We start from the raw sequence: 12,372 nt of genomic DNA, 5'->3' as shown, positions 1-12,372 counted from the left end.
GAGGCAGCCCCCAAAAACCCAAACAGCCCCCAGCCCTCACTGATGTGCTACCTCAACTGAGATATCTCATTCCCCTGGCACTCCAGCCCCACACCAGGAGTACAAGGGGAGGAGAGGTGGCAGGGAGCACCAAGCTTCAGGGCTTCCCACAGGTCAGATTAACTCTTTTGGGGTCCTGGAGTAAGAGATTTTGAGAGTCCCTCCCCCACTCATCTAGGTCAGTGAGGCCAAAAACAAGGGGTTCAGTGTAGGAGCGGGCTGCTAGGGAGTAAGATAGTGATGGGTGAGAGGCAGGGTGCTGGAGAAGGCTGGGACTGGAGGTCTAGCCAGGAAGATGGGTGAAGGAGCCAGCCTTCCAGATACCAGTGAGATGGGGGTCAGGTGTCTGGCCAAGAGGAAGTGTGCAGGAGCAAGTGTGGGTGGAGAGTCCGGCTAGAAGAGAGGGCAAAGGAGCAAGGGACAGTGAAGGAGTAGTCTGGGGGTAGGGTGCCTATCTAGAGGGGAAGGTGCAGGAGTAGGTTTGGGGCGTGCAGGACCCAGGTGGGAGAGGGGTCCAGTAACAGCCTGGGGGTGGGAGAACTGGGCAGGTAGGGGTTATAGGAGCTCAGTGGGGCTCAGAGAGCTGGATGGGAGTGGGGTGCAGAAACCTGCTGAGGTTTGCAGAGTTGAGCAGGAGTAGGGGTCCAGGAGCCGACCAGGGCTGGGAAAGCTGGGCAGGAAAGGGCATGCAGGAATGGACTGGAGCTGGAAGAGCTAGGCAGGACGGGTGGAAGGACTGGGCAGGAGGGAAGTGTGGGCAGTGCTTACCTGACTCTATGCTCCTAGGCACCACCCTCCACTGTTCGCATTGGCCATATTCAATCAATGGCATCAGCAGGAAAACCCTCCCATGAGCAGTTTCCAGTGCTGCATTCTCCCGCAGGGAGGTAGGGAAGCAGACGTGTGCAGAGCCACTTCTTCCTCCACAAGCTGGATCCAGCCCATGGGGCACAAGGCTCAGAACCGTGCCCCCCCCGCCTGCCCACAGTGGGAAGCTGGTGCTGGCATAAGAAATTCATAGGCTGCAGAGCTGGATCACCAGCACTGGTTCTCCACTCTGTGGGTGGGTGGGGGCAGTACTAAGCCTCATGGCCCACCTGCAAGTGGACCGCAGTTTGAGAACCAGTGGAAAACACTTACTCTTGCAAAAATCTAATAAAGATGGGACCCTAGAGACAGATGCTAGCTCACTCTGCAAGCTGAAGTCATTGTCATCAAGAAACAGATGTTCCATCTGAGGAGTGTAATCTCATAAACCAAATAGCTGAAAAAGAATTTCTGTCCACTTTGTAAAGGCTACATGCTAATTAATATCTTATGACACAGGGAACTTTTAATGAAGGGTTTCAAAAGTGTCAAGTCCCCCTGGAAACTGATGGTACAAAGCTGCATAAATATCCGTCTGCCTTCAACTAGCTCATGAAAGGCTGAAGAAGTTGCCAATATAACTCAATGGAGTGCGTGCGTATTACAAGTACTTCTGCTACATGGAGGGAACAGCAGAAAGGCATACAGAAATTTCCTTCCCTTTGCCAATGAGGTCCTTTCAGTGTCTGAGCCAAAGACACGTCCTAGAGAAACCTATCTATGATGTGCCACAGGACCCTTCGTTGCTGCTACAGATCCAGACTAACACGGCTACCCCTCTGATACTTATAAAGACATTATGATACTAGGCATCCTTCAGTCTGCATAGACTATGGATCGCGCACTTTATAGTTTCAACTGAGGACTTCATTTACAGTGTCTACTGTGACTATGAAGATCCACAAGAGAGTGACAGTCCTTGCTGCATCTCTTGCAGATGTGGTGGGTGTCTGGCAAGTCCTTAGGGTGCTTTCTGTGTGCTCCCTTCTCCTCTGCTAGCTGTCTGATCCTCATCTCGCCCTTCTGACGGCTCTTGTATAACCCCTGCCTCCATCTGCTGGGGTCATCTGCTAGTGCTTCCCAATTGTCCATCTCGATGTCTACCTCTCTGAGGTCTCTCTTACAGACATCTCTGTAGCACAACTGGGGGCGTCCGGGAGGTCTTTTGCCAGAGGCTACCTCACCATACAGGATGTCTTTTGGAATTCTTCCATCATTCATCCTGTGGACGTGGCCAAGCCAGTGGAGACGACGTGGCCTGAGGAGGGTGTGCATGGTTGGGATTCCAGCTTGCTCGAGGATGGCGGTGTTGGCCACTCTGTCCTTCCATGATACTCCAAGGATGCGCCTGAGGCAGCGCAAGTGGAAGACATTCAGCCTCTTTTCCTGGCGGGCATACAGGGTCCAAGTCTCGCTGCCATAAAGGAGGGTGCTGAGGACGCAGGCTCTGTAGACTTGCATTTTGGTGTGAGTGTACAGCTTGTTGTTATTCCACACTCTCTTGCTGAGTCTGGAAAGAGTTGTGGCCGCTTTTCCGATCCTCCTATTTAGCTCAGTGTCCAATGACAGGGTGTCAGTGATGGTGGACCCGAGGTAAACGAACTCATGGACGACCTCTAACGTATAGTTGTCAATGCTGATTGATGGGGATTCAGCAACATCCTGACCGAGTACGTTCGTCTTCTTTAGGCTGATGGTAAGCCCAAACTCCTTGCACGCTTTGGAGAACTGATCCAGCAGTTTTTGAAGCTGGTCTTCTGTGTGAGACACTACAGCAGCATTGTCTGCGAACAGCATGTCTCTGATGAGGACTTCCCGCACCTTAGACTTAGCTTTCACTCTTGCAAGATTAAACAGTTTCCCATCAGATCGTGTGAGCAGCAAGATGCCCTCTGTTGAAGACCCAAAAGCATGCTTCAGGAAGAGTGCAAAGAAGATCCCGAAGAATGTCGGAGCAAGCACGCATCCTTGTTTGACGCCACTCCTGATTCTGAAAGCATCCGATAATGCGCCGTCATATTGGATGGTTCCTCTCATGTCTTCGTGGAACGATTGGATCATTTTGAGTAACCGTGGAGGACAGCCTATCTTGTGGAGCAATTTGAACAGACCATCCCTGCTGACCAAGTCAAAGGCCTTGGTCAGGTCAAAGAAGGCTATGTAGAGTGGCTTCCTCTGCTCCCTGCACTTCTCCCGCAGCTGCCTTAGAGAGAAGACCATGTCAACAGTAGACCTCTCTGCGCGGAATCCACACTGCGATTCGGGGTACACCCTCTCAGCAATCTTCTGGAGTCTGCCAAGGATGACGCGAGCGAACAGTTTACCAGTGACGCTTAGGAGGGAGATTCCACGGTAGTTGTTGCAGTCGCTTCTATCTCCTTTGTTCTTATACAACGTTACAATGTTAGCGTCGCACATATCCTGTGGAACCTCACCCTCTTTCCAGCACAGGCACAGTAGCTCATGTAGTGGTTCCAGGAGTGTGTCCGTGGCACACTTGATTACCTCTGGTGGTATACCATCCTGACCAGGGGCCTTTCCTGCTGCAATGCTGTCGATGGCTCTCTTCAGTTCATCCACAATCGGTTATTGATCCAGTTCGTCCATTACTGGTAGGAGCTCGACAGCATCGAGGGCTGCGTCAACCACAATGTTCTCGCGTGAGTACAGCTCGGAGTAGTGCTCAACCCAGCGCTCCATCTGTTTGGCTTTGTCAGCGATGACTTCACCAGATTTGGATTTCAGAGGTGCCATCTGGTTCTGGGTGGGTCCTAATGCCTTCTTCATACCCTCGTACATTCCTCTGAGATTACCAAAGTCAGCGCAGGTCTGGATGATCCTGCATAGCAGGAGCCAGTGGTTGTTGGCACAGCGCCTGGCTGTCTGCTGTACTGTTCTTCTGGCCGCTCTAAGTGCTTGCTGGGTACTCTGGCTCGGTGAGCGTTTGTACTCCAGGAGTGCAGCGCGCTTCTTTTCAATGACTGGAATCATCTCATCAGAGTTAGCTTCGAACCAGTCGTTTGTGTTTCTAGCTCTTCTTCCAAACACCAACAAGGTCGTGTTGTAAACTGCATCCCTCAGATGTTGCCATTTGGATGTCACATTGGCACCCCAGGGCTGCTGCGCAGATTTTCCTGGAGGGTCTCTCTGAACTTTTCAGCTTTCTCCGAGTTTGCCGTCTTTCTGGCATCAACGCGGGGCCTTCCAGCAGGTTTAGAGCGGTACAGCTTCTTGGGTCTCAGCTTGAGCTTGGAGCAAACTAGCGAGTGATCTGTATCACAGTTAGCACTATGATAGCTGCGTGTCAGAAGGACGTTTTTGAGGTCATTATGCCTAGTGATGACCATGTCTAGCTGATACCAGTGCTTCGAGCGTGGGTGTCTCCACGACACTCTGTGCTGTGGCTTTGTTTGGAAGAATGTGTTTGTGATGCACAGATTGTGGTACGTGCACAGTTCAAGGAGACGCTGTCCATTGTCATTCATTTTTCACACACCGAAGTGTCCTAAGCAGGAAGGCCATGAGGCCCAATCAGCTGTCCATTGTCATTCATTTTTCACACACCGAAGTGTCCTAAGCAGGAAGGCCATGAGGCCCAATCAGCTCCAACCCTTGCACTGAAGTCACCTGTTCACGAGCAGGTATTTGCGCTACAGCAGCACTAAGCACGTCATAGAACTCGTCTTTTACTTCTGGTGTGGCGTACAGGGTTGGAGCATAAGCACTGATCAGGTGGACGGGACCGGCACAAGTTTGAAGCGTGATCCAAAGAAGTCTTTCTGATCCGCCCATGACTAATTCCACCATTTGTAAAAGGGTGTTTCTGACAGCAAAGCCAACACCATGCTCTCTGGGTTCTTCTTGGGCTTTACCCTGCCAGAAAAAGGTGCAGTGCTTTTCCTTTAGAGATCCCGAATCTGAGAGTCGCGTCTCTTGCAGTGCAGCGATATCAACTCGGACCCTCTTCAGTTCCTCGTTGATGACAGCTGTCTTTCAGGTGTCACTGATGACCTGAAGATCTTCAGTCAAGCCGGTCAGCATGGTCCGCACATTCCAGCAAGCAAGCTTAAATTGTTGATGTTTCTCATTTCTTGTTGATTTTCTTATTGGTTTGCCTGGTGCCCAAATTTCAGTCACTTGTCAGGTTCAGGAACCTTAAGCCTCACGCACCCAGCGAGGCAGGTGAACTGTGGCGTGACAGTACCCTATTGGCTGGGGGCTGCCCAGCTTGAGGCAGGCGGTGACTGTCCAGTGAGATGCGAGGATCTCTCCCACCGTCGAAGGCAACCCCTGGAGCTCGTTCTCTACGCCAGTCGAGCAAGAGCTTATAACCAGTATCTGTTGCCTCCCGTGTTGATGCAACGCTGTTCAGCGATGCCCGAGTTCCTCTCCGGGCGCGAGCCTGGGCACTTATTATGGAGACTCTGGGCTTTCAGCGAACACTGTGAGCAGCGAACAGGGGCAGCAGCTAACAGAGAAGGGAGTTAGCCTCTGGGCAAAGCGTCCTAGAGGAGCTTGGGTATGGTGTTCCACCAGTGCCCTGCAAGGCAGCACTATCAAGAAAAGGAGTCTCTGAAGAGAAGAGCCTGAAGAGCGATGGGGGAAGGTGGACCTGGGGGCACTGAGATCAGCTGGGGGGAGAGGAGCCAGTGCAGTGAGGAGGGCGGACATGGGACCAGATGGGGGTAGTGGGTTGGGGAGGGTCCTATGGTGATGATAGCTGGAGGGGGGGCGCGAAAGGTGGGGAGGAGGGTCCCGGGGATATGAGGTCATTACTCCACAGGGAGCTATGGTGACTCGTGGTGACAGGGAGGTATGAAGTAATGGGATCCTTAACCACATTCTCCACACTCCACTGCCTTGTGGGTTATCCTGGGAAGGAGCAAGGCTAAGGCAGTAAACCCTGACAGAAAATCCGGAGTGGAGTTCGAAGGCAGTTCGGTGTCAACTTCTGGCACTGTTCTGGCAACTCCTGCAGCTGAGCTGGTACCAGACGTGGAGGTTATCCTCTCCTTTGGACTACATCAGTAAAGCCGAGAGGGGGACACTGGTGTCTGGGCAGCCTAGAGTTTCCATAATAAGTGCCCAGGCTCACGCCCGGAGAGGTACTCTGGCATCGCTGAAAAAAAAAAAAAAACATTATGATGTTTACTGACTAATCTACCCCTTTCCTAATTGTTCCTTACAGTCTGTTAGCTTTTTTGATTACCACTGTACCTGAACTGATGTTTTCAGAGAACTATCCCCAACCATTCCAAGATCTCTTTCTTGAGTTGCAATACCTAATTTAGATCCCATTATTTTGTATGTACAGCTAAGATTATGTTTTCCACTGTGATTTACTTTATCAATGTTGAATTTTATCCCCAATTTTGTTGTCCAGTCATCCAGTTTTGTGAGATTCCTTTGTAACTCTTTGTAGACAGGGTTGGACTTCAGTATCTTGAATTATTTCGTACCATCTGCAAACTTTGTCACTTCACTGTTCACGCCCCTTTTCCAGATCATTTACAAACATGTTGAACGGCACAGGTCTCAGCACAGATTCCATGTGGAACCCACTATTTACCCCACTCTATTCTGAAAACTCACTGTTTACATTTACCTTTTGTTTCTTCTCTTTCAACTAGTTTATTGATACATGAGCACATATTCCCTCATATACCCTGAGTGCTAACTCTGCTCAAGAAAGTCTTTGGTGAGGCACCTGGTCAAAGGCTTCCTTAAAGTCCAAGTATATTATATCCACTGGATCACCCTTGTCCACTTGTTTACTGATTCCCTCAAAACATTTTAATAGATTGGTCAATCATGTTGATTCTTCCCCAATAAATTGTGTTCATCTGTATGTTTGATAATTCTGTTTTTACTATCATTTAAACTTATTTGCCTGGTACTGAAGCGACAATTACCAGTCTGTAACTAGTATGATAGCCTCTGAAACCTTATTAAAGAAGGCATTGCATTAGCTATTCTGCAGTCATATGCTGCAGAGGCTCATTTAAATGATAGCTTATATACCACTGTTTGTAGTTCTGCAATTTAATAGTTCAGCTCCTTCAGAAATCTTGGCCGAACGTCATCTGGTTCTGGTGGCCTAGTAATGTTTAATTTATCAATTTGTTCCAAAGCATTTTCTGTTGACATTTAAAGTTATGTGGTTTCTCAGATGTCACCTAAAAAGAATGTCTCAGGAGTGGAACTCTCCCTCACATGCTCTGCAGTGAAGACCAATGCAAGAGTTCTTGCAGGTTGTCTGCAATGACATATTTTTCCTCAAGCGCTCCTTTTGTACCTGAATAATCCAATTGCTTACTGATTGTCTGGCAAGCTTTCCCCTTCTGATGTACTTTTAAAAATACTGTTGTTAATTTGTGTGTTTTTTGCTAGTTCCTCTTCAATTTTTTTTTTTTTGGCCTGCCTAATTATAGTTTTACACTTGACTTGCCAGAATTCATGGTCCTTTTTATCTTGACCAGTATGACCTGACTTCCAATTTTTAGAAGACATCTTCCTGTTTCTAACTACTTATTTTGTTATTTAATTAGTGGCATAAGAACGGCCATACTGGATCAGACCAAAGGTCCATCCAGCCCAGTATCCTGTCTGCCGACAGTGGCCAGTGCCAGGTGCCCCAGAGAAGGTGAACCAAAGACAATGATCAAGTGATTTGTCTCCTGCCATCTGTCTCCAGCCTTTGACTAAAGGCTAGGGGCACCATACTTTACCCTTGGCTAATAGCCATTTATGGACGTAACCTCCAAAAATTTATCAAGTTATTTTTTAAACTCCGTTAGAGTGCTGGCCTTCACAGCCTCCTCTGGCAAGGAGTTCCACAGGTTGACTGTGCGCTGTGTGAAGAAAAATTTTCTTTTATTAGTTTTGAACCTACTACCCATTAATTTCATTTAGTGTCCTCTAGTTCTTATATTATGGGAACAAGTAAATAACTTTTCAATATTCACTTTCTTCACATCATTCATGATTTTATATACCTCTATCACATCACCCCTCAACCTCCTCTTTTCTAGACTGAAAAGTCCCAGTCCCTCTAGCCTCTCCTCATATGGGACCCTTTCCAAACCCTTAATCATTTTAGTTGCCCTTTTCTGAACTTTTTCTAATGCCAGTATATCTTTTTTGAGGTGAGGAGACCACATCTGCACGCAGTACTCAAGATGTGGGCGTACCATAGTTTTATACAGGGGAAGTATGATATTCTTCGTCTGATTCTCTATCCCTTTTTTAATAATTCCTAACATCCTATTTGCTTTACTGACTGCCGCACACTGCGTGGATGCTTTCAGAGAATTATCCACTATAATTCCAAGATCCCTTTCCTGATCTGTTGTACATAAATTTGCTCCGATCACATTGTATGTATAATTGGGGTTATTTTTCCCAATGTGCATTACCTTACACTTACCCACATTAAATTTCATTTTCCATTTTGCTGCCCAATCACTCAGTTTGCTGAGATCTTTTTGAAGTTCTTTACAATCTACTTTGGTTTTGACTATCCTGAACAACTTGGTATCATCTGCAAACTTTGCCACCTCACTGCTTACCCCTTTTTCTAGATCACTGATGAACAAGTTGAACAAGATTGGTCCCAGGACTGACCCTTGGAGAACACCACTAGTTACCCCCCTCCATTGTGAAAATTTACCATTTATTCCAACCCTTTGTTTCCTGTCTTTTAACCAGTTTCCAATCCATGAAAGGATCTTTCCTCCTATCCCACGACCACCTAATTTACATAAGAGCCTTTGGTGAGGGACCTTGTCAAAGGCTTTCTGGAAATCTAAGTATATTATGTCCACTGGATCCCCCCATCTGCATGTTTGTTAACCTCTTCAAAGAACTCTAATAGATTAGTAAGACACGACTTTCCTCTACAGAAACCATGCTGACTTTTGCCCAACAAATCATGTTCTTCTACGTGTCTGACAATTTTATTCTTTACTATTGTTTCTACTAATTTGCCCGGTACTGATGTTAGACTTACCGGTCTGTAATTGCCAGGGTCTCCTCTAGAGCCCTTTTTAAATATTGGCCTTAAATTAGCAGTCTTCCAGTATTGGGTACCGACGCTGACTTAAAGGATATGTTACAAACCACCATTAATAGCTCTACAATTTCACCTTTGAGTTCTTTCAGAATCCTTGGGTGAATGTCATCTGGTCCTGGAGACGTGTTACTGTTTAGCTTATCAATTAGTTCCAAAACCTCTTCTATGGACACTTCAATCTGGGACAGTTCCTCAGATTTGTCACCTATAAAGGACGGCTCACATTTGGGAGCCTCTGTAATATCCTCAGCCGTGAAGACTGAAGCAAATAAATCATTTAGTTTCTCTGCATTGGCATTATCATCCTTGATTGCTCCTTTTATATCTCTATCGTTCAGGGGCCCCACTGTTTTTTAGCAGGCTTCCTGCTTCTAATGTACTTAAAAAACATTTTACTATTGTTTTTTGAATTTATGGCTAACTGTTCCTCAAAATCTTTTTTGGCTTTTTTTACTACATTTTTACACTTAATTTGGCAGTGTTTATGTTCCTTTCTATTTTGCTCACTAGGATATGACTTCCACTTTTTAAAGGATGCCTTTTTATCTCTCACTGCCTCTTTTACATGGTTGTTAAGCCACGGTGGGATATACACTTAAGTTGGGCCTCTAATATGGTGTCCTTGAAAAGTTTCCATGCAGCCTGCAGGGATTTTACTTTAGTTACTCTACCTTTTAATTTCTGTTTAACTAACCTCTTCATTTTTGTATAATTCCCCTTTTTGAAATTAAATGCCAGAGTGTTGGACTGCTGCAGTGTTCTTCCCAACACAGGAATATTAAACGTTATTATATTATGGTCACTAGTTCCAAGCAGTCCTGTAATAGTTACTTCTTGGACCAGATCCTGCGTTCCAGTCAGTACTAGATCAAGAATTGACTCTCCCCTTGCGGGTTGCTGTACCAGCTGCTCCAAGAAGCAGTCATTTAAGGCATCGAGAAATCTTACCTCTGAATCCCGTCCTGAGGTGACACGTACCCAGTCAATATGGGGATAACTGAAATCCCCTATCATTACTGATTTTTTTATTTTGATAGCCTCTCTAATCTCCCTTAACATCTCAGCATCACTATCACTGTCCTGGTTAGGTGGTCGATAATATACTCCTAGTGCCATAGTCCTATTAGAGGAAGGAACTGCTATCTATAATGATTCTATGGAACAATGTGATTCATTTAGGATTTTTATTTCAGTTGAGTCTCTATTATCTTTCACATACAGTACCATTCCACCACCCGCACGACCCGTTCTGTCTTTCCGATATATTTTATATCCTGGTATAATTATGTCCCACTGATTGTCCTCATTCCACCAGGTTTCTGTGATGCCTATCATGTCAATCTCCTCCCGGCCTGAGGGTTAGCCGCCGGTGGCGCCCTTCCCCCTCCTGTGCGGGGCCTGAGGGACGGGCTGCGGCAGCGATAGAGATGCCCGATATTATGAGGCAAAATAAAATTGCAGAACTGACGAACTTCCTCTGTTCTTCTAAGTTACAAAATAATCCTACTTCGGCCAGTCCTGTTTTTGAGGCAAATAGTAATCAGCCCATCTACTCAACCTCCTTTCTTCCAGGGAAGTCGGTCCAACAAAAACCAGAGATGGTCAGCAGTCAGCCTCTCACCATAGTAGATAATGGCAAAGAGTAAAAGAAAAAAAGGACCAGAGCCACGCATCCTCCCCAAGGGAAGTTTGAAGACTTGTACAAGCTGACCGCTGAGCTGCTTGGTGAGGGTGCATATGCCAAGGTTCAAGGTGCTGTTAGTCTGCAAAATGGGCAAGAATATGCAGCAAAAATAATTGAGAAAAATACTGGGCACAGTCGAAGTCATGTATTTCGTGAAGTAGAAACATTGTATCAATGTCAGGATAACAAGAACATTTTGGAGTTAATAGAATTTTTTGAAGATGACACAAGGTATTACCTTGTCTTTGAGAAATTGCGAGGAGGTTCGATCCTAGCCCACATTCAAAAGTGACAGCATTTTAATGAACAGGAAAACAGCAGGGTTGTAAGAGCATTGCCTCTGCACTGGATTTTCTACATACAAAAGGCATTGCACATAGGGATCTGAAGCCTGAAAACATATTGTGTGAATCTCCAGAAAAGGTGTTGCCAGTGAAATATGTGACTTTGACCTTGGTAGTGGAGTGAAACTGAACAGTGCATGTACTCCAATAACTACTCCTGAATTAACTACTCCATGTGGTTCTGCAGAATACATGGCACCAGAGGTGGTTGGAGTCTTCACAGATGAGGCTACCTTCTACGACAAACGCTGCAATCTGTGGAGCCTGGGTTTGACATTGCACATTATGCTCAGTGGCTACCCCCCTTTTGTGGGGAACTGTGGCACAGACTGTGGCTGGGACAGGGGAGAAGTCTGCAGAGTCTGTCAGAATAAGCTCTTTGAGAATATCCAGGAGGGCAAGTATGAGTTTCCGGACAACGACTGGTCTCATATTTCCAACGATGCCAAAGATCTCATCTCAAAGTTGCTAGTTCGTGATGCCAAAGAAAGAGTGAGTGCTGCTCAGGTTCTTCAGCATGCATGGCTGCCAGGGGCTCCCGAGAAGGGATCACCCACACCATTTCTTGCCCTTTTTAAATACCTGGAGTATACATTTAAATGGATCTTCTGTTATGGTGTTTTTTTAATAGTTTCCATGAGGCTTGCAGACATTTCAATTGAATTGGAAATGATAGTAGTCATTCCAAGATGAAGGATGTCCTTCAGCTGCCATAAGACCAAAGATGCCTACAGTTATCTATTTTCTCGGTGCAACATAGTAATCCATTTGCTACTTACTCTCAAGGAATTCACCAAAATGTATGGCTGGAAGGGACCACGAGGCATCATCTAGTCCACACAGGACCAAGTAAACCTACACCATCCCCCAACAGATATTAATCTAACCTTTTAATAAAATCTTCAGCAATGGAAATCCTGCAACCTACTAGCACATAGCCACTTTCTTTTACAGGATGGAGACATAGTGATCTTGAGGGTGGCCATTGTGAGCTTTTATTTGATCAGATTCTGCTCTCATAGATCTAAGATAGTAATATAATAATATGCATTTCTTTCCTTCACATTTCTCTCTCTTCTTCATATTGCTTTATCAGCTTTACCAAAGAGCTGTCATAATTTTTCTCCAAATTTAGAGATAAATATACTTTAAGGTTCTTAATAAAGGAAAATGTTCTACATGGATTTGCAGGTTATTTTTGCACTGTACTTTCTACCCTTTAGTATTGTTCTAGGCTTATCTTTGCATATGGAAATTCAACAATCATCTCAACTCAGTTTTTCAGCTACCATGGTCAAGAAAATCTGCATGCCCCTTTTGTTCTCCAAATGTGTCAAAATCTCATTGACAGTTTTAATTTTAATTAA

General features: G+C 45.9%; 1 protein-coding gene and 1 pseudogene across 2 annotated transcripts in view; one reads left to right on the top strand and one right to left on the bottom strand.

The window, feature by feature from the left end:
* CDK17 (cyclin dependent kinase 17) overlaps positions 1–12,372 on the bottom strand; it is a 199,610-nt gene that overhangs the window by 61,939 nt on the left and 125,299 nt on the right. The window lies entirely within an intron of this gene.
* On the top strand, positions 10,405–11,698 carry LOC142004637 (MAP kinase-interacting serine/threonine-protein kinase 1 pseudogene; annotated as a pseudogene).

The sequence above is a fragment of the Carettochelys insculpta genome, chromosome 1 (assembly GCF_033958435.1).
Source record: "Carettochelys insculpta isolate YL-2023 chromosome 1, ASM3395843v1, whole genome shotgun sequence".
Lineage (NCBI taxonomy): Eukaryota > Metazoa > Chordata > Testudines > Carettochelyidae > Carettochelys > Carettochelys insculpta.
The sequence above is the reverse complement of the archived record's forward strand: the minus strand, read 5'-3'. Positions and strand labels throughout refer to the sequence as shown.